This window comes from Danio aesculapii, chromosome 7, assembly GCF_903798145.1.
Source record: "Danio aesculapii chromosome 7, fDanAes4.1, whole genome shotgun sequence".
Taxonomy (NCBI): domain Eukaryota; kingdom Metazoa; phylum Chordata; class Actinopteri; order Cypriniformes; family Danionidae; genus Danio; species Danio aesculapii.
This window is the reverse complement of record NC_079441.1, coordinates 38821563-38845475: the sequence shown is the minus strand read 5'-3', so window position 1 is coordinate 38845475 and position 23913 is coordinate 38821563. Positions and strand designations below refer to the sequence as shown.

Sequence of the window (23913 nt, the reverse complement as noted above, 5' to 3'; positions counted from 1 at the left end):
GTGTGACTTGAGGCATAGTCCATTAGGATTTATAGGTTTTACCAATCCACCAATAAAAGCAAAAAAATACCAGCAGAGACCCAAAGGATCATTATAGTTTTCATTCAAACCAATATAATTTATTAACATAAAACCCATTGAAAATCTATGATGGTTTCTTTTTCAACAGGGATACAAAAAAAAAAAAAAAAAAAAAAAAAAAAATCACCCCGCTTGTCTCAACCTTCCTCTGAAAGTGTCATGCTGTAGTTGTACACAACATTCATGAACAAGGCCACATGATTGTGCTGACCTAATTACTCATGCTAATGAACAACAGTAATATTCATCACGTGAACGAGTTGCTAATTCAAACACTCCACCGAGTCTCTCCGTGCAGTCAAACTTTGTAAACAGAACCGTGGCAAAAGAGACAAATGTGTCTGTGTGTACATGTGTGTGTAGCTGGTTTTACTCAACGCAGCTCTACTAATTTTGCTTTCCACCCAATTTCATATGCAAATTGGCAGTTTTGATATCCAGTCTGTGCTGAGCGGTAAAATGAGAAGCATAGAGAGAGAGAGAGAAAGAGAGAGAGAGAGAGAGAGAGAGGGAGGGAGCGAGAAAGAGAGGTCTGTTCTGTGCACCTGAGCTCAGCCACTGGAACAAAAGACAGACTCGAAGAAAACTGACTGCGGCAACGGCAAATTTTCAATACTCAACCGCACAAAGCCGAGGGGAGAATCGCGGAGCGCTGTGTGAATGCTGAACGCTTCTCCTGAAACTACTTGAGACCTTCTCAGGTTTGCATTCTGGCTTTGCTCTACCTGATGCACACGTCTCAGAGGGAGAAAGACAAATAGGATTCACCAGAAGAGATTCTTCTCCTAGCGAGAGCTCTCAACAGACATTAAGGTCAAGTGTCAGCTCAGGCCGTTCACAATTCTGTCCTCATTTAATGTACCTCAAGTCAAAAATGAGTCATCTTCATGCCAGTAGATCCAGAATTTATTTGTGATTTATTCGTAAAATCTGCCCAATACTCCAGTTTAATGCACTCAATTCAGTGTTAGTGGCTACAGAATCAACGCCTGTTGTAAATATTACATTACAGGGATCGCTCAAAATGATCTGTCATTTGCTCAGCCTTTTATTGATAAAAACCCATATGACTTCCTCTGTGGAAGACTTATGGTAAGTAAGTAAGTAAGTCATATCTTACTTAAATATGACTTTTCTCCTGTGGAACATTGATAAAGGAATTCCAACACAGGCTCATTTTGAAAACGTAGCCCTACTGTATATACGTTTCTGTAGATTGTGAACTATGTAGCCGGAGCTACATATAGCTGCATTTCATCTTTAAAACAAACGACACGGGGCGGTATGACGCCGTTCCTTTTCTCGCTTACCAGCGACCGCTTACCTCCGTATGGATGGCTTTCACACTGTTACCAGTTTGTCTGTTCGTCTTGTCATGTACGCCATGTGCGTCTGTGGACTAGAGACACAGAGTGGAGTTTACCACGATGACGGGGTTTGAGTCTGGAAAATTATGGTTCCAGAAAGCGGGTAAGACAAAAAATAAAATGAAAAAGAAAACTTGGTAAAAATCAGGTGAGGGCTTTTCTTTTTCTGGATTGCTTTTTAAAATTGTTCGTTGGGTTTAGGGAAGTGGGTGGGAATGGTCAATCTGTGCTTTTGGAAACACTATTGGTTGGGTTTATGGAAGGAGGTAAAACAGTCAGTCGGGAGTGGCCTCTGGTGGATTTACGTGAGAACAGCAGGCGCAAATGACACTCGTGAGAGAAATTTGAGATCTCAAAAAGTGTACACAGCAGCCTCTGGTGGATACGCAAAAGCAAAAACTGCAAAAACGTAGCTCCTGGAATGTATTTGGTGCTCTCCAGAAATTTTTATAGAGGTACGTTTTCAGAATGAGCCTGGGTTGAGGAATTTTGAAGAATGTTGGAAACCAAATATCACTGGTAAGCATTCTGACTTAATAAGCAAAAATACTCCCGACCTATTTACACCTTATTTTATTCAATTTAATTACGAGTGGACAACTCAAAACTTGTACACCGCTTTTGAGCTTGTACACTTTCAAAAAGTCTTGGACTGTGAGATTTATAGGATGTGCTCGGAGAAAGTGCACCAAACATTTTCATACCAGGGTCCCCAAACAACCAGAAGGTCTCGGGAGGCTCTTATTTAATGAATAGGGAAAGGCAATTTGTAGAATTTTATGTTTGCTTTTGATTGCTGCCATCCAACAATTTTCAATGCACAATGCCAAATTCCATTCCACTCTTTAAGGCAATGAGCTGCTGCCCTTCCTATGTGACCGCCAAATCAGTCAAATAATGTAATACTATGTGACGGTCAGATATTCACCAGGTGGATGCTGTTTTGTGCATCTGCGGAAGAAGGTAAACAGACAAATATAGGCTAATTTGGGCTTAGGGCATGCTCTTAGATGTACAAACAGACACACACACAATGCATTTCTTGTGTTCACTCAAACACAGAGTCAGTAATATCTTAAATGAGCATAAACAGTTAGGAAAATAATAAAATGCTTGTCAGTAGAGATCTGTGCACTCAGGCTTAAAGTGACACAGTGAAGCTTTTTTCTATTGTGTTAGTCCTATTGTTTGTCATTTTCTGTATTAATTGTAATACAGCCTGTTTCATATTCCTGTTATTTGTTGAAAGTTAAACTGCTCTAAATGAACAGATTAAGGGCTTGGGGGTCATTTTGGGGTTTTTATTAACGCACTGAAAAGGGTCTGGGCTAGCACGGTGGCTCAGTGGTTGGCACTGGCCCCTCACAGCAAGAAGGTTGCTAGTTCGTCTCCCGGTTGGACCAGTTAGCATTTCTGTGTGGAGTTTACATGTTCTCCCTGCGTTTGCGTGTGTACCTCCCACTTGCTCCAGTTTCCCCCACAGTCCAAAGACATGTGCTATATGTGAAATGAATTAATTTAATTGATCATAGTTTATGAGTGTGTGTGTGCGTGTGTGTGTGTGTATGTGCACACGCGCGCTCGCATGTGAGTGTGTATGGTTGTTTCCCAGTACTGGGTTGCAGCTGGAAGGGCATCTGCTGCGTAAAACATATGCTGGATATGTTGGCAGTTCATTCCACTGTGGCAACCCCTGATAAATAGGGGACTAAGCTGAAGAAAAATGAATGAATGAATGAATGAATGAAAAGTGTCACTTAAATGTTTGCTTAGAGCCCCATAAAATCTAGAACTTCTCCTTTTTATATAATTGCTGTTCAGAAAAATTGTTCCATTTCATTTATTTTGCACTTGCTTTATTACTCACTTGTAAGCTACATATTACAACATAGTATTGGTGTGAAACACTGAGCTGTTCTGCAAAAAATACATGAAGATCCCCACAAAATAAAGTAGATCACTTATGCCCTTTTAGACCTTGCTATGAACATTCACTGTAAACCCATAAAAACACCTCAGAAAACAATTTTTTTTGCACAGAGGTTAATTGAAAATTCTGTCATCATTTACAGTACTCAATCTTGATCCAAACCTGTTTGAAGTATTCATTTATTTATTTATTTATTTATTTATTTATTTATTTGTTGTTATACAATAAGAAGATATTTTGAAGAAAGCTGGAAACCAGCAACCACTTAACCACAGTGTTTGTTTTTTCCTACTATGGATGTCAACAGTTACGGGTTTCAAGCTTTCTTCCAAATATCTTCTTTACTGTTCAACAGAAGAAAGAAACTCATAAAGGTTTAGAAACACTTTTTGGCGTTTTTTTTTTTTTTGGTAGTTTTGGTTCAACTATCCATTAAACGATGACAAAACTGTATTTTTTTTTCTCAAGTGAGTTGTCCCTTTAAGAAACCTCCACTGAAACAGTTATGCTTGTGACATCACACATATGCAGATTCTCCATCTCTTTCAATATGGAAATATTCTCCCACACACATCAAACACTCTGAATACACATTAAGCATCTATTATGTCTACTGATACTGTGAAGGTACGGAAGCCAGTGAAGAGTCTCCCTTTTCAAGAGAGACAAAGGAAATGTGTGTTTGTGTGCGTGCGTGATCTTTCCACTGACCCTTCTCTAAACCCAGGTCTCACACAGGTAATTTGTCAAGAGCATGCTTGGGGTGAAAGCACTGTTATTAAGTCTCTCCTGCCTGTCATAAAGGCTCAGCTCAGCCTAAAGAACAGCCCACACATCAAACACCTACACCAGAGACGAGGACCCATGAAAACACTGAAGACAACAGGAAATCAGGATAACAACGCTTGAGCATGATCACAGTTTGGTGCTTTGGGCTACTACTGTATGTAGCATTTGTTATATTTGTTATACAGTTTTCTGCATGGCAAGGTCACAGCTTTCTATCTTGAACTTAGAAAGTTGTAAACTTGTAAACCTTATCTGTCAGAAGAAAAATGGTAAAAAAACACCATCAAAAAGAGGTAAACTAATGTTAAGTGATGGTAAAATGTGTGACTGCATGAATGATACTGTGATCAATGTTTATATACAGTGTCCTGTCCTTTCCAGCAAACCAAACCTTCAGACTACCCTGAAAGAAAGATGGTTGTCACTATCTTAAAAGTAAAATAAAAATAAAATCTTACAAAAAAATTTACACTAAAAATTAAATAAAACAAAATAAAACAAAATAAATAAATAAAACAATGTAGAATATACTTGTGGTAAAAATCGGATGCTTCATAATTGTCATCAATTCAATATGAGCCAATGATACCTCTGAACAAACAGCAGTTCAAGGTGAATCAGAATCAGAAAGAGCTTTATTGTCAGGTATGTTCACACATACGAGGAATTTGTTTTCGTGAAAGAGCTTCTACAGTGCAACAGGATTACAGAGACAGGACAAAAACAGATAATATATATATTTTAAAAAATAGAAGTAAGTAGTGAATTATGATTATGATTACTAGATTCAGTGCCTGGAATCAATGTATCATTTCTATTCTATTAAGTACCTATCTTCATAACATTTTATGAACTCATTGCAAAAGAAAAAGCAAAATATAACATTTAACTCAACAACTCAACTCACTTTCCTTTGGCTTATTCCCTGCTTTATCAGGAGTCACCACAGCAGAATGAACCAATAATTACAATTACTCCAATTCACCTATACCACATGTCTTTGGACTGTGAGTGAAACCAAAACACCTGGAGGGAACCTATATGAACACAGGGATAACATGCAAACTCCACAGATAATTGCCTCCTGGTCAAGGACTTAAAGCAGTGACCTTCTTACTGTGAGGCAACAATGCAAACCATTTAGCCATTGCGCTGTCCTATTGACCAAACTTTCGAATGGCAAACTCTTTATCTCAACAAGAACATCTAAATAAGTAAATAAAGCAAGGAGATGTGCAATAATAATAGTCAAGAATGATTTTTCAGTCTTATCTGCTCTCTAAAATGTACAAGTTTAGCCCCCCATTATGACTTACAAAGCCAAATATTACAGTTGTTGAAAAATATAGCATTGCACTGATTGCATCAATAAATCATTCTGATTCAGTGTGTCATTGCACTCCTACAATGTGGAGTGATGAGCTTTAATAGTTAGTCAGGCTATTTAATGTGATAAAACGTAAACAGAAACCATGTTATTAGACCAGCCTAGTCAGGCCCAGCTGGTGAACAGAACAAAAAAGAAAAACATTACACTGAGTGGCTTTTATCTCTTGTCACTAAAGTGTGTACAAGCACCTTTGATCATATTAAAGCATGTCTTTAGGGAAAATCAGCAGCGTCTTTGTGACCGCCAACTCCTCAGACATGATTAAATGTGTCTGCGTCAGCTTTGTCCTAAATGAAACATTTTACATATCAAACCTGACCTTAGACTGAAACTGGTATTAAGGTCAAGTTTGATATGTAGATGTGTTCATTTAAAGCTGTCTACTCTGATACACAGTTATATCAAAGTTTCTGAAGGACCAGTATCTGGAAGTAAAGAAGGTCTTGCAAAGCCCTTCCTGGTGGAAAAAAAGCGACTCTTCTTCTTAAAGTGTCGTTATTCATCATATTTTAGCTGTGAGAGCGCTTTGCTGATATGAAGATCCATATTTATTGACATAGCCTTCAGTCTCTTAGTTAGTCAGCAATACATCACATATTGAATCCTTGATTTACTGTGGTGGGAAACAATACCAATACATGGAATTTACCCTTGATGAAAAAACGAAGAAACTCTTGTGAATGAATATACAGTTAAGGTCAGAATCATTAGCCACCCTGCATTACTAGGCGCCCTGTTAATTTTCCCCCCAATTTCTGTTTAATAGAGAGATTTCATTCAACACATTTCTGAACATAATAGTTTTAATAACTCATTTCTTATAACTGATTTATTTTATCTTTGCCATGATGACAGTAAATAATATTTGACTAGATATTTTTCAAGACACTTCTATACAGCTTAAAGTGACATTTAAAGGCTTAACTAGGTTAATTAGGTTAACTAGGCAGGTTAGGGTAATTAGGCAAGTTATTGTATAATGATAGTTTGTTCTGTAGACTGTCGAAATAAAAATTAGCTTAAGGGGGCTAACAATTTTGACCTTAAAATGGTTTATAAAAAACTAAAAACTGCTTTTATTCTAGCCGAAATAAAACAAATAAGACTTTTTCAAGAAGAAAAAATATTATCAGACATACTGTGAAAATTTCCTTGCTCTGTTAAACATCATTTGGGAAATATTTAAAAAAGAAAAAAAATTCTGACTTCAACTATATGTAATCAATCATGTGTTTGGAGACACAATCCTAAATTAATCTAAACTCTACTGAACTGTAATTTAGGCTTATTTAGAAACCTACAAACATATTTAGATCATTTCTCTTAAAGCTTTAGAGATGAAGTTATACTGAGGCATTTTGGAGTGGCTGAATTGTAATTAATGCCAGAATTATTGATACAAATCTATTGATAATTTCTGCTTCATTAATACACAAAGAAGAAGCCAGAATGATTCACCTTGTAATCAAAACAAGACTATATTTCATCTCTAACTGTATCTAGCCAAGTCTTTTATAGCACATATTCTGATCTGATTTTTAGTAGGGACAACTGGTATTTGTCAAATGAAACAGTGAAACATGTTAAAAAGATTAGCCAAAATGTATAGTATACACAATTTCATTTGGACCCTTAACTTCATGACCTGGATTCACACACTAGAGCTTAGACTGGAGGTGCCTAAAGTAGGGCCGCTGACCATAGTTGGCCCATTGTAACCTTTGGTTTGACCCACCATCCCTTGAAAAGAGAGGGAGAATGATGGGGAGGTGGTTGGGGCGAATGAATGACGTTGACAGAGATCCCTATTTCGAATTTAATGTAAACTTTAGTTTCTTTATTTAACTGAGGAGCTACAAAAAGCCAACTGAAATTGAATGTTTTGTTTAAATGTTGTAAATGAATCAGACTTTTAAAATGAAAATACTGTCAGACAGAGGACAATGCACAAGACAACGGACAGTAAATCAAGGCAAAAGCAAGAGCAGCTTGACTAGTGTGAACTCCATTTGGTTTTAAATGAGTTTGTTTATGTTTTTACTATAGTAAGTTCATTATAAAACATGAAATATGATACTGCATCATTAATTAATGTTTTAAAGCAATATTTTCTAGTTATTTTTAAATATTAGCAAATAAATTTGGAAATTACTCAGGGCAAATTAAATTGAATACAGTTTGGTTCATTTAACTTCAGCTCACAGCCCTCAATCAAGTTTTGTTTTTGGCCCTTTATAAGAAAAAGTTTGGGCACCCCTGGTTTAGACTAAACCAGGACTGAGACATCATTCAATTAAGACTTTTAAGTATTTAAAAAATCTCCATCTTATGAAAAAAAACACATTCACATGACAATTCGTAACTTTTTGATTCAGTGCTTTGATTTCGTATTAATTTGTATGATTCCATTCGTACAATTTAGTGCGATTTGCTCATCCTCCAATGACGGTTGGGTTTAGGGCTGGGGTTGAGTGCCACGCCTCCTTTTTAAAACCGTACATTTTCATATGACTGATCTCATATGAATTAGCCACTAAACTGACAAAACGTAAAATAGTTACGTTTCCTCGTGAGATCAGGCTGGAAAAAACAGAAGCACCAAGATATTTAAAAAATCAGTCAGTGCAAGCTTCTTTTAGTTAAAACAGCTCAGATGTAGGTTTTAGTCCTGGGCTAGGTTTAAGCCTCGTCTCTGAAACCAGGGGTAAATTACATATGAGCGATCACATAATCTCGATGACTCATAGTAGTAATATCAATCAAACAAGGAAAGACCCAATGTGGATATTTCTCCATATGCAGTCATCAATTCCAAACAGTCTGTTTGGGTCAAAATGCTAGAAATTCTCCACAGGGAAAGCTTAATCTCCTTCACCATCTCTGCGGGGGCTCTGATTCTGACTCCAGTGAGATCTGACTGAGTAATCTCAGCCTACCACTTTAAACACGTAAAAAAAAGCGTCATCTGTGCTTTTGTCTCCGTTATGATAACAACATTACAGCAGCTTTGACGGATGGATTTTAAAACTGCAAAATCTGCTACTTTAAGCAGACATTGTTCAATTCTAATGTAAAACCCTGGCTCTTCAAATTCCTCAAATGTAGAATAAATTACAGATTCTGCAAATAATCGGATATTGTAAATAAATACTTCAATGGATCAAAAATGTCAGAGGTTACTTAAAGGGAACCTATTTTACCCCATTTTCAAGATTTAAGATATGTCTTTTGTGTTCCCAGAATTTGTTAGTAAAGTTTCAGCTTAAACACCTATAAGATTACTTATTATACCTTTCAGAAGTTTGTATTTTTTTTTAGCTTTGAGCATCTTATAGCTGTTTTTGTGGCCTGTGCCTTTAATGCTAGTTTTTCCCACCCACCGTTCCCACGTGCCTGTCAGAGTGTGCCTCAATCTAAGCCTCAACTGTGTCAGATAAACAGCACAGTGACAGACATGAAAGAAGCAGACCTCACGTAACGTTTGTGAGAAATACTACAACAAGAACTTTCCCAATGATTATTTGATGTTTTTGTTGTGGAGTTAATTGAAGTCTTTCAATGAGTCAGACACAATGTTGATACAAAGTTCACACACAGACACACAGACAGTGGACACACATGCACAGGGTGCCCGTTTAACGTTGCAGTTTTTGCACCGAAAATGTGACAGGATACACATTAATATCCCCTGCTGTATAGATATCCGTTATGCTAATGTACAAAATAAACCTGATTTAACATCCACAAACTGGGATTGAATCGTCTTCTTTTATAATTGTACTAACATGTGGCTGTGGTGTTAATGACGGTAAATTCACTGTAATTCGTTATAAACATGCCTTGATTTAAAAAAGTTTTAAACTTGTAAAACTCATTCTTAATCACAATTGATGATGACTGATGATCACAGCGAGCTGAACAGAGCTTTTAATCCCAGCTGCTTTGAGCACGTTCTGTCTTGTTGATATGATTATACGCGTTACTACATGTTAATATATGGCTGTGAATCAATTCGGTGAGTGGGGAAACTGCACTCCTACGTCACGCTGCTGTGGGCCTCAAAATGGGAGGGATTAGGGTCCTACACTGAAAAAAAATATGCCTGCAAAACTGTTGCAAACAATTCATATGTGTTGGATTTACACAAACAAGCTAAATTTAGTAATGTTTAACTTAATTTATTTGTTTAAATTCAGGCCAAAGAAAGTGTTCACAACCACTTAACCTAAATGTTTTAAGTAAATCCAAGGAATCATCTTTGAATAATTTTTTTGTGTATTTTAATGTCAGGAAATTAAAAAAAAGAGACTTATTGTCTTTATATCACCCCAATATGACTGTGGACACACTATACCTACACACAGTTCTGTCCAAACAGCTTAAAAAAAGATGATTTTCATCATAGGTGCCCTTTAAAGCCTGAAATATAAGTCACTTGCAGTCCATTAAGGAATTAAGTCCAGCTCCTCAATTAAGGAAATATAGCAAACAGAAATGCAATTCTCCTGTCAATTAAAGGGATCATTTCATTAACAATGAAAAATAATGTAGCAACATAACTAATTAACTCCTTTATTTTTATAAAATACATTAATGAGCTGTGGCTCATTAAGCAAATCAAATTAATGGAGAAACCACTCCAAATGATTCATTAGCATTTGCTATTCATTAAGAACTGACTCTTAAGGACTCTGGGATCCGTGTTTAAGGATGAACTGTGTGTATGTGACATACTAAAAAAAATACAGCAACCAGACTTCACTGTTTATGCTGAAGAATTAATATGGAGAATGTGGAAGAAAGAGCTTGCAAGAACTATTACACAAAACGGAGTATCACGAAAATCATTGGGCTCCGGTAAGAAGCTGCTCTTGGTTTCAAGAACTGTTCAATTCACATTGAGAGCTCAGTTAAAGATATGTACAGTGTAGCTAGAGATTATGACTTTGCCCTTTAGCGAGCGATTTTCATTGTCAGCTACACTAATTACGGCAACAGTTTTCCTGTAGCACCGTGAGGCTAAGTGTCATTTGCTCAAGGGCACGATTGGAAAAGAACAGGCCACTTGATCACAAAGGTCAGCCCTATAAGAGGCTAGCCCTCTGTGACCACTTGCCTACAACCAAAACCACCTCTCGGATTTAGGAGAACATAAAACTTCACAGCGAATGAGATCTAGTTACGTTATTAGCCTCGTCCTGCACAAAACTATATTTATCATGAAATGTTTTACACCTTTTTCTGTGCCGTGCTGATCTCAGAGGCATTAAGCAAATAGTTTAAAACCAGACTCTGTATGTTTTGGCAGCGCGGCACACTAGCTAATATTTTTTGGAAGGAGCTGTGCACGCTCAAACCTTTCAGCGTGTCTGATTGATTATCGTAAAAGCAGGACCTCTCTCTCCTCTGAAAGATTGTGGGGATTAAAAAGCAAACACAAACTTCGCCAGTAATGTTCCTAGCACTCGCCGTAGGCCGCACATTCACAGGTAGACGTTTGAATTGCTGCACTCGTAATATCATCGTCTGTTAAGCATTGTGCTGCACGAGTGATTCTATTTTCAATTTGTTTGTCTGTCACAGATATGTTTGAAATGGGGGGAAATGGCTTTGGATGCAGATGCTTAATCCAGGCCTCAATGGACAAAAATACGCATCTTGGTAATGATAAAATGGCTGCTGATGATTCATGGATAAATGTGGCAGTTATTTTGAAGGCCACAGACTTGTGTAGTCACGGTCAATTTGAATCCTGATGGCTGCACACGGAGTAAAGGGAAAACACTGGTGTGGTCGAGAGAGAGAGAGAGAGGGAGAGAGAGAGAGAGGGAGAGTAAATAGAAGTTTGGGTAAATGAAAAGTTGACCTTTCACTCTGCCAAAAATGAAATAGAATGCTGTTTGCTTGATGTATCAGCAAATCTCTGTTTGGAAAAAAATGCTTTTCCATTTCATTTAGCTTTTATTGAACCATCATGTTAAACCCTGCGAACGGCGAGATTATTTTGCTGTATTCCACTTCCAGACAGAACAATAATGAAAACAGAGAGGCTGAAGAGAGACACATTTACTGGGATGGGCAGAGAATGGAGGCTGAAAGCTAGAGAAAATGGGACTATTTCCTCATGTTTTATTATGTGAGACAGAACAATGACTTAAGAGCACCATTCATTCAGTGTCACAAGAAGATGCAGAAACAGCCTGCAGATGTGGCCTGTAAACCGTACAATAAAGTAAAATTAATATGTTTTAATGATATTGTGCCTACTTGGATTTTTTTTTCTTAAATTATTTCATTTTAAATAAATGAATTAATAAATACATGGGCGACACGGTGTCTCAGTGGTTAGTATAGTTGCCTCACAGCAAGAAGGTCGCTGGTTCAAGTCCCAGCTGGGTCAGTTGGTATTTCTGAGTAGAGTTTGCATGTTCTCCCCGTATTCGTGTGGGTTTCCTTTGGGTGCTCCGGTTTCCCCCACAGTCCAAAGACATTCAGTATTGACCTGTATTGAGCCATTTGAATCTTTTTGGCTTGAGACTTCTGGTCTCATTCACTTCCATTCATTTTTAGACATTAAAAACAACTTGTTATGCTGCTTGATGTTGTAAACTGATATTTTCATATTATGTTATTCTGGTTTGTCTGTAAAGTCAAGCACACACTTGTTAGAACAAGTAGTTTGGCCGTTTTTGCCGTTTATTATTACTAGTGAATCCGCTGAGTAAAACATATGCTGAAATAGTTGATGATTCATTCTGCTGTGGTGACCCCTGATAAATAAAGAGGCTAAGCCGAAGGAAAATGAATGAATAAATGCATGCTTGCATAAATTCATTTACTGCATGAAATGAATACTTTCTATTGTCTGTGTGTACCCCTTCTATCTTTATATCTATATATTTGGTTCTGAAAGATTCATTTTTCTATCTTATGCTTGGTATACATTGTACGATTTGGGTGGTCCTATAGATGAAGGGTGACTCATGTGAATCAGACATGGTGATTATTTTTGGCAAAGGCTACCAAACATTGGTAAAAGATTCATTGTCACAGACCAAGGACCACAGTCAAGGAGAACTGTATTAGATCCATGTCACGTACAGTGATTTGTAATCCAGATATGCAATCCAAATTGGATTACTTCTGAGAATGATATCCATCTAATGCTTGGCATCAACATTTGATGTGCAATAATCACCTCTGCTGTGATGCCAGCTGGAACAGTCGAAAAGCCCGCCATCTCCTTTCACACTTCTTAGTGGAGACCCAATAGTGCAGGGCTCTCTAACCTTTTGCACACAATTTTGAAAATCAGAATCAGAATCGGTTTTATTGCCAAGTGTGCTTACCAGGGGCGGATTTAGTGATTTTGGAGCCCTAAACAATTTCAGCCAAGGGGGCCCAAAAGTTCAAAAATGCACTTTTTGTATTTTATTTTTTTTTTTTTAATTATTTTGCAGTTTTTTTTCTTTTATCATTCAATCACATTTTCTACATTTCATCTTAATGCAAAATAATAATAATCTGTAAAGCACCTTGTAAAGCATTTGGAAAGATTTGTTTTCTTAAGATGAATTCACAACTAAACATAATAAATGAATTATTACCTTTACTTTATTTGACTGCTGGACTGGTCCATGATTGAAGGTGGGCGACACATTTGCGCAGATGTAATAATTATATTAAAATGAAAAATTTTAGACCCTCACCGTACAAAATATGATAGAAAACAATGTTATATATAATTTATAGTATCATTTATACTTCTAGGTATTTATTTGGGGGCCCTCAGATTTCCTGGGGCCCTAAGCAGCCGCTTACCTTGCTTATTGGTGAAATCCGCCCCTGGTGCTTACACACACAAGGAATCTGTTTTGGCTACAGAAGCTTCTAGTGTACATAAAGTGACAAGTGACAACACAAAATAAGTATGAGAAAATATGACAAACATTAAACAGAAATGCAATCAGACAAAAAAGCTCTGGATGATGAATTGTATGTACAGATTTGATGCTCAAAATAAAGTAAATGCTCAAGATTGTATGTAAAGAATAATGCTCAAAATAAAGAATAGAATACAGAACAATCAGAACAATCTTTCACTAATTTAAGATTTTATTTATTTAACTTACATAAAGTTGTTGATTTGTATTAAATGCGTGTGGTTTGGTTATTTTACAAACAATATTTAATTTACTAATAACCCACATTTAACATTTGTTTTATTTATTTGATACTCAATCAGTGGGAGCTCTGAGCCTGTTTTCCTACACTGTAAAAAAATCTGCTATTTTACGTTTTTACGGCAGCTAGGGGGCCAGAAAGGGACGTAAAATAATGGCCGGTAAATTACAGACATTTACTGTAAAATAACACAAGATGAATTACAGAAATTTAAATTTAAGGATCTTTCTGTAATTTAAAGTCCATTATTTTATGCTAAATGTCTGTAATTTAACGGCTGTTATTTAACGTTTTTTTTTCGGCACCCTAGCTGTCGAAAAAAAAACAAAACTAAATTTTTTTTCAGTGTACAATAACAAACTCCAAAAAAAAAAACAATAAATAAATTGTCAATTGTGTTGCGAATGTCCAGCCTGGTCCATAACTTTGTTTCCATAAATTATGTTATCATGCCGAACGTAAATGTGCATATTGTCTCCAAAAAGGCAAATCTAAAATACAGTAATGTCATATCTACAGATATTTTCCTCAGAAATTGTCTTGGGTTTTTGTTCTTGTTTTGTTTTGGCAATTGATGATGGAAAGATGGAGAGCAGAGAAAGTGAGAACGCAGTTGAATGATTCACCCTAAGAGGGAAAGATCGGCTTCTGTGTTGGACTGCAAGCAGAATAACAGCTCAAGACACGTTCTCAAAAAGAGAAAGTTAAACTAACTTGAGTGATGTTAACCAAACATAATTTCTTCAGTAAGACACAGTGTAAGTGTCAACGGAGACCCTCCTTTCCACCCCAAAGGTTCATCCTGTTTCCTCTGAAAGCTGATCTAGTGTCAAAGGCCAGGTTACCCTGGTTACCATGTGGTCTCCTTGGAGACCGCTGTCCTCCGGCACTCCTCACCAGTCAAGTGAGTGGGAGACGATCCAATTCAAACATTCCAGCTCATTTTGATGGAGACGAGAAGGTGGAATAATTACCTATTGTGTCAATACTCGGGAATTTAGCTCAGGTGGAAATATCATTAGTCAAACTCGTTCTCTCCACACCTCTCATTCCCTCTCATTTGCCTTATTTATTCTTAATGTCTGTGGGTGTGGAGGAAAATGGCAAATGTTCCTGTATTTTCACAGATGTAGCGAACAGCTGTAAATGGATTAGAGGATGTCAATAGAAACAAGTGGGTAGAGGAACTTTTGATGTCACAGAAAGAGAGGAACAGAGCGAGAATCCTGCGACTGTGGGATTGAGGTATTTTGATGTCATGGTGTTGCATCACAATCACAAAGAGCACACATGTCAATTACACAAACATTTCTGTTTTCCATTCAGGATTTATTTGCAACTTTTAGTCATGTGAATACCAAAGTGCTGTTATTTGGTGACAGGTGTACGGAGTGTGCATATCAAATAAAAAACAAAGCTAAAAATCCATAACAACAAATCCAGCAAGTAAATAACAGCAAATCTAGTAGATTCCATAAATGAATTCTCTGTGTAAATTCACTGCGCTCTTATCTGTAGATAAGAAAAAAAAAATACTATAGACATGTATTGTAAATACTAGAGTTTTTGAATCATACTATAGTAAAGTGTATTACTGTATACTGAATAAATTATAGTATTTACAACTCTTTGGTAATGAATGCCCCAACATACTGTAGCATTAATTCATTAACTGTAATAAATACTGTAGCTAACTTTAGTTTTCACTAAACGGTAAAATGTGGTGTAAAACTACAGTATTGGATCATTTTGTTTAATCATATAGCTGTTGTTACGCCTCCCGCACAAGCTTGGATGCTTTCCCTCTCAGTCAGGTGACATTTCAGGTCCCAAGAGCCAATTTCTGTGTGGGTTGTCGTGGCCTTAACCTTCGACCACCACCCTCTCCACAATGCACTGACCCCTTGTGGCTCCACCTGAAAGTGATGGGCCTGCAGGAGGATGGTCCCATGTCGCTCCTTCGGGCTAAGCCCGGCTGAGTTCTGTGGGAAAAAACCTGGCCACCAGGCACTCGCATGCGAGCCTAAACCCCAGGCCTGGTCCCAGGGTGGGGCCCCGGCTTTACCGGGGAATGTCACGGTTCTTAATGTCATTAAACTCATAAGGTTCTTGTAGCTCTGTCCCCCGGGAGGAGCTCGGAGTAGAGCCGCTGCTCCTCCACATTGAGAGAATCAGCGGAGGTGGCTCGGACATCTGTTTTGGATGCCTCCTGGACGCCTACCTAGGGAGGAGTTCCAGGCATGTCCCACCGGAAGGAGGCCTCGGGGAAGACCCAGGACACGCTGAAGGGACTATGTCTCTCAGCTGGCTTGGGAACACCTCGGGATCCCCCCGGAGGAGCTGGAGGAAGTGTCTGGTGAGAGGAAAGTCTGGAGTTCCCTCCTAAGACTGCTGCCCCCGCGACACGGCCCCGGAAAAGCGGATGAAAATGAGATGAGATTCGATATAGTTGTTGTATTACCACAGCAACAATAGAATTAATTTATTGAATCAAGTACTTTACTACAGCATGGATTAAAAACCCTATAGCATTTTACTGTAAATGACAATAGTATTTTTAATGTGGGTGGTTTGCTTGGTCTGGTCCAGAAAATAAAATCATTTTCAATTTTTATTTTCGAAGAATTCGTTGACAACCAACAACCAAAAAAGTTTTTTTTTCTGTTGGAGGAAATCATACAGTTTTGAAATGACGTGAGGGAGAGAAAACTATGACAGAATTTGTTATTTTTGAATGAACTATCCCTTTATGGGTCACACTGTCCTGTGACTTGCTCCTTTACCGCAAGACAATGGTTTGACAGTCGCAGAGAGCCCATGACATGATGAAAAAGGTTCACAATATGGTGAAGCTTTCTGTCAATAGCCATCATAACCAGTGACAGTAAAAACACCTATTACCCAGGACACTGTAAGCAGAGGACACAGCAAGACTGAAACAGTTTACTATCTATTTGACAGAGAAAGATCAGGATATAAATAGTGCCCCGGAGGAAACAGCATAACAGCATTACTCAAGCGCTAAGTGCTAAACCACTAGCGGTAATGTAATATGGAATTAGTTTGGCGTCCAAAAGAAAAAAAAAATCTGAATGGAAACGGAGATAAAAATTTGCATGCAGCAACATTTCATTTGTGTTAATGTTGGTGCATGTCATCTTTGGTTTGCTTCACTAACGATGTTATGCAGTGAACCACAACACCACTGGAAATATTGCAGAAGCGAGCTGGGAATCAATCAGTCAACTTGATGAGTGAAGCTGCTGTATGTTTCTGCTGATACCATTTGAAGACATCTGCACTGCACTCAATTACTGCTAATACATATTTGTTTAACTCTATCAAGCACAGACGGCAGCACCGTTGCTTAGTTCCCTTAAAAAGCCTTCTTCCTCAATCTGCTCATGCCCCACATCAGCTGTCACAGCTAGTGAAAGCAGACCAGAAAATGTCATACAAGTTCATGCTTCATTCATTCAGACCATTAATTAGGCTGACAGGAGCCTAAAGGATCAGAGTGACCAGATGTCCTGCTTTCATGAGGTGTGTTCTAGTGTCTCAACAATTTAGAAAAATTCAAATGTAAACATGTCGTCTGTTGGACAGACTTAAAATTGACCTTCCTTTATGTCCTTTGATTTTCAAGTACTGTTGACACACAAAATAAACTTTGCACTGATTGATTTTTACAAATATTTTAGCTTTCACTGTATATGGATGAGGCAGCACGGTGGCTCAGTGGTTAGCATTGTCACCTCACAGTAAGAAGGTCGCTGGTTCAAGTCCCAGCTGGGCCAGTTGGCATTTCTGTGTGAAGTTTGCATGTTCTTCCCGTGTTGGTGTGGGTTTCCTCTGGGTGCTCTGCTTCCCCCACAATCCAAAGATACGCAGTATAGGTGAATTGGATTACCTAAATTGGCTGTAGTGTTTGGGTGTGTGTGTGAATGCGAGAGTATATGGGTGTTTCCCAGTACTAGGCTGCGGCTGCAAGGGCATCCGCTGCGTAAAACATATGCTGGAATAGTAAGCGGTTCATTCCATTTCATAAATCAGAGACTACAGTACACTTTAAAAGGAGCATTACCGCCGTGAGTGGCACCGCCATTGCGCTAAAGGATTAAGGACGTGTTTTTAGGCATAACCACAGTTTGCGACTATGCGACTACGATGCGAACAGGCAGAAATATACAGTAGATGTTAATACCTTGCTACTTGTAAGTGAAGATGAAATAATGAAACAAGCATTATAATTCCTTCATTAATCATTAAAAACATGTTAATACGCTTCATTATCATTGTAAAATTGGTAAGTTGAATGAGAAATCATATTGGAAAGTAAAATTAAAAAATTATAGACAACTAAAATTAAAGTACAAATGTATACATACATACATACATACATACATACATACTGTACACAAACAAGTAGTCCTAAATAAATAAATAAATAAATAAAGCAGTGTTTTAACTTAAATATAGAGAGATGTACAGTGTTTGTTATTTTAAAGTGATAGGACTAAGACAGTCAATATATAAGCTTTTTCATTTACATTTTAATTTACAGTTTTTACTTTTTTTAGTTGATTTTATTTTACTATCTCAGTTTATGTCTTAATTACTGTACATAAATAATAAATGAAGAATTAAACAGGCCTTAATAATTATTTATTTAAAGGCATTAGAAGCGAAACACAGAGAAACGGTCAGACGCATGGTCTAAAGGGCTCTTAAGTTGAATGCTACTTCATCAAAAGCATAAAAATAAATTGACCTACCTCAAGCAGATCACTTAAAATTATAATAAAAATAATTTTTCCTCAGGACGTAAATTATGTCCAAGGAAAGGAAAATGAATGAATGAATGTATCTGGATGGTATCTGTATCTTGATACTTGCAGTGCTGACACCTTTTAAAGTTAGCTAACAAGCTGAAGATGAAAATTAATGTCTGAAGTTTTCTTTAGAACTGTGGCATGTCAGAATGTAGGATGACTAAGACTTTGCTCAAACTGATTGCGCTGACAGGGCATTTTGGGTCACAGTCCACGTTCATTCCGACATTTTCATTTGCATGCAAAATTATACTGCACAAACCCAAGGAAATCTTTCTGCCTAATGTTGGCAATGTTTAGCTTGGAAGATAATAAAATGGAAAGAGCGGAAAAAAAGAGGGAGAGAGAGAGAGAAAACATTATGTGGCTGGTCTTAGACTGCAGCTTTTTTTTATTATGAATTCTTGGTAATGTTGATTTTACAAACATAATGCATATAATAAGATATTTATGCTGCATATATAAACAAGCCAATATCAGCAGTGGATACTTTATTGCTATATTTGATACTTTGAACTCTCTCTCTCCACCCCCCTCATTCTCTCTGTCATTTCTCTCTGTCAGTAAACATTCCACTGAATGTAAACATTCCACTGAATCAAAGTAACTTAACTATGATTGCTTCAAAATCATAGAACAGGAAGAGCAAGATAAAATAATAAATAACTCTAACCAGCTACATGTATGTTGGACCCAATTCCAACAAAATTACTGAAAGAATTGCTACCTGTTTTAAAACAACCTCTTCTTAACGTTATCAACTTTTCTTTATCTTTAGGCCATGTTCCAAATCCTTACAAGTTAGCTGTTATTAAACCTATTATTAAGAAACCACAACTGGACCCCAGCAACTTAGCTAATTATAGGCCTATTTCAAATCTTCCATTTATATCTAAAATACTAGAAAAAGTTGTTTCTGCCCAATTATGCTCCTTTCTGCAGACGAACAATGTTTTTGAAGTGTTTCAGTCAGGTTTCTGGGCTCATCACAGGACAGAAACTGCATTAGTGAAAATAACCAATGATTTACTCTTAGCTGCTGACCAAGGGTGCATCTCGCTATTAGTTTTACTCGATCTTAGGGCCGCATTTGACACCATTGACCACAATATCCTCATAAATCGCTTAAATTCTACAGGTGTCCAGGCACATGTTCTACAATGGTTTAAGTCATACTTAGCTGACCGTCAGCCCAGTAAAGTATGAGATGCCTTAAGGATCAGTTTTAGGCCCTTTGCTGTTTACAATATACATGCTACACCAGGGAGACATTATTAGAAGACATGGGATCAGCTTTCACTGCTATGCAGATGATACTTAATTGTATATTTCAACTAAACCTGATGATGTCTAAGCTAACTGAGTGTATTAAAGATGTTAAAGACTGGATGACCAACAATTTTCTTCTCCTAAACTCAGACAAAACAGAATTATTACTTATTGGGCCTAAATCCTGTACACAGCAGATCTTACAACTCGACCTACAATTGGAGGGATACAAAGTTAGCGTTAGCTCTACTATAAAAGATCTGGGTGTCATATTAGACAGCAATTTAACTTTTAAAAATCATATATCCCATGTCACAAAAACTGCTTTCTTTCGTCTGAGAAATATCGCTAAGTTACGAAGTATGCTATCCATCTCAGATGCAGAAAAGCTAGTCCATGCTTTTATGACTTCTAGGCTGGACTACTGTAATGCACTGTTTGCTGGCTGCCCAGCATCCTCTATTAACAAACTTCAATTAGTACAAAATGCAGCTGCCAGAGTTCTTACCAGGTCTAGAAAATTTGATCACATCACCCCAATTTTATCTTCCTTACACAGGCTGCCTGTTAAGTTTCGTATTGAATGTAAAATATTGCTTCTTACCTATAAAGCTTTAAATAATCTAGCTCCTGTTTATCTAACCAATCTTCTGTCTCGCTACAATCCAACTCACTCCTTAAGATCTCAAAACTCAGGGCTTCTGGTAGTACATAGATGAGCAAAATCGAGTAAAGGAGGTCGAACCTTCTCATTTATGGCTCCTAAACTCTGGAATAGCCCACTGATTCGCTCCAAGACCAGTGACGAGATGATCCCAAGGTTCCCATATTCTGGACCAGGCCGTATCCTGAGCATCTGCTGTCATAGTCATGGAGAAGTGGACTGATTCCTGTGACGCTTCCAGCATCCTGGGCCTAGACTGCAGCTCTACACAAGACGTTTGGCCATAGGAGAAATGGTCGTGCCCAACTGAGCCTGGTTTCTCTCGAGGTTTTTTAATTCTTCACTTTCGCCAATTGGTAAAGTTTTTTCCTCGCCGCTGTCGCCACTGGCTTGCATGGTTCGGGATCTGTGGAGCTGCGCATCGATGGATTACTCTTTAGTGTTTGGACTCTCAGTAGTGAATATTAAACCACACTGAACTGAGCTAAACTGAACTGAACTTAAACACTGAAAACTGCACTACACTGTTTCAGTTTATTATGATCTTCTATGTGAAGCTGATTTGACACAATCTACATTGTAAAAGCGCTGTACAAGAAGTGAATTGAATTGAATTTCTACATATTGGTTTTTTGTAAATTGTGGGGAAAAGGGTTTTTTTCTATTGGAGGTGTATTTGTTTCCCACAATATAAGTTAAATCAACACACACGTGAACATTTGAATAAATACAATACAATCATATGTTTGTGAGGGGTCTGGATGCAGACCTGATGCAGTGCAATCTGAGCTGCATCCAATGCTTTGTAATGCATTCACGTAACCCCACCCCTAACCCCAACCCTCACAGTGACATCACTAGGTCCATTGAATACATTGTGTCTGACATTGAATCTCTGAGACATGCAGTCTCAGCTTGCATCATCAAAGCTGCATCCATCCTTGAAACATTCTCTGTGACACACTGTAGGGGGTATCGACACTTTTTTGGACCTCTTGCCCAAATAAAAAAAATATGATATTAATTTTTCTAAATACTATAGTTTTGGATCATGCTGTAGTAAAGTGCCTTATACTGAATATATTATAGTATTTATAACTCTTTGCTAATGAAAACTCTAGGATATAGCATTAACTCTTGTTAACTTCAGTAACTTTAGTTTTTACTACAGTAAACTCTGGTTTACTATTTTTTGTATCTATTCATTCATTTTCTTTTCGTTTTAGTCCCTTTAATCTGGGGTCGCCACAGCGGATTTAACTACCAACTTATCCAGCACATGTTTTACGCAGCGGATGCCCTTACAGCCAATCCCCATCACTGTGAAACACCCATACACACTCATTCACCCACATACATCTATACGGACAATTTAGCTTACTCGCATAGCACACGTCTTTTGACTTATGGGGGAAACTGGAGCACCCAGCTGAAACCCACGCCAACACGAGGAAAACATGCAACTCCACACAGAAATGCCAACTGACTCAGCCAAGGCTGTATTTGTATTATATTGAACCATATAGTTTAAAGAAAACTACTCTACTGGGTCATTTAGTTTAGTCATATTTTTTTTGTTGTGTTACTATAGTAACTAATTATCACAACAGATTAATACAATTCATTCATTAATTCACTTAGTATGGTTCAAAAACACAATAGTAATTTAATGTAAATTAATAAATATAATATTTAATGTCTGGTCCAAAAAATAATATGATTTTCAATTTTTATTTTTGAAGAATTCGTTGAAAACCAACAACCAAAAAGTTTTTTTTCTGGAGGAGGAAGAAATCATAGTTTTGAAATGACGTGAGGGAAATATCAAAGTCACTTTAAGGCAAGCCATTTCGCTCAGCGGCCATTTTTGAAACACCTCTTGGACAGTATGCTCAGTCATTCTGTCTGAATGGGGAAACATCAAATTCGGAATCACCAATAAAACTAAACAACAACTGTTTCTTTAGTTTCATTTCTAAACATTCAAATCACAGAAAATCTGCAGGAAATCACGTCTGATCCGAGCCCCTGCCCCGGAGAATCCTCAGTCTATAGCGATCACTGATTGGCTCCTGTTCTAGAAGGCAGAGCTTCATTCACCATAATAAAGATTTTGTCTTAAAGTAATAGAAATCTTTGATTATTACGTAAACCAGTGATGTCCAGGTTAGGCATGGGCCGGTATAAAATTCTGAAACTATGAAAACCTTGAATAAAAATATCACGATTTCACGGTTTAACAGTATTGTGTGGACATTCTTAATGAATGTAGTAAAAGACATTCTTTTTAAATGTTTGGGTAAAAAACTAAAACTTTTTTCCCCCTTTAAACACAATATATTTTATTTTAAGAGACATTTAAAATATTTTGGAGCAGTAAACATGTCAGGTTAAATCTTCTGCTGTCTTCATTTGTTTCTAAAACACAGATTTCTTTACAATTTAAAACAGCATCTTTGGATATCTTTCCTGCTGGGGATACTGTGTCCTAAAAAACGAAAAACAAAAAAAAATGTTAATGAAAAATGTTACACATACCTTAGGATCTAACCCAGGCTCATTCTAAAAACGTATCTCTAGAGATGTTTCTGGAGACCACGAAATACGCCCACATCTTTCTGCAGTTTTTGTTTTCGCGAATCCTGTGTATGTTTTTTGAGAAACATACATTTCCCTCGCGAGTGCCATTTGTGCCTGCTGTTCTCACGTAAACCCACTAGAGGCCGCTGTCGACTGACTTTGACAGTCTTTTTGACTGACTGAGTAAACGATCGACTGACCCACCCTCCCCCTTCCCTAAACCCAACCAATTTTATCGATTGACTCGCCCACCAACTTCCCTAAACCCAACCAACACGTTTCAAAAACAATCCAAAAAAAGAAAAGCCCTCGACTGATTTTTTTTACCACGCTTTCAGATTTTACCACATCCTCACCCTGCTATTTACTTATTTATTTTATTTTTTGGATTCTGTTTTTGTCTTACCTGCAAGTCCACAGATGTACATGGTGCGCTAACAGGACAAACTGGTTGCAGCCGGAATGCCATCCACACGGAGGTAAGCGGTCAGCTGGTAAGCGGGAAAAGGAACGGCATCACACCGCCCTGTACCGTTCGTTTAAAAAAAAAGTGTAATGCAGCCATACGTACCTCTGGCTACCTAATTCGGGGTCTCCAGAAACGTCTGTAGAGTTACGTTTTCAGAATGAGCCTATGTTGTTAGGATCGGTATAGCAGAAAATGTTGGCGGTTTTAAAACCTTGAATTTTCCAAACCACGGTATACACTGTAAAAAATTTCCTTGTAAAAAAACGGTAATCTACTGGCAGCTGTGGTTGCCAGCATCATACTGTAAAAATACAGTGCCCTACCGTTTTTTAAATTAACAGTATGATACTGTTTTTGT

The 23913-nt window shown here is 37.5% G+C and overlaps 1 protein-coding gene across 2 annotated transcripts in view; it reads right to left on the bottom strand.

The window, feature by feature from the left end:
• The window catches only part of sorcs2 (sortilin-related VPS10 domain containing receptor 2), a 309469-nt gene that overhangs the window by 69549 nt on the left and 216007 nt on the right, over positions 1 to 23913 (bottom strand). The gene's annotated exons all lie outside the window — the stretch shown is intronic.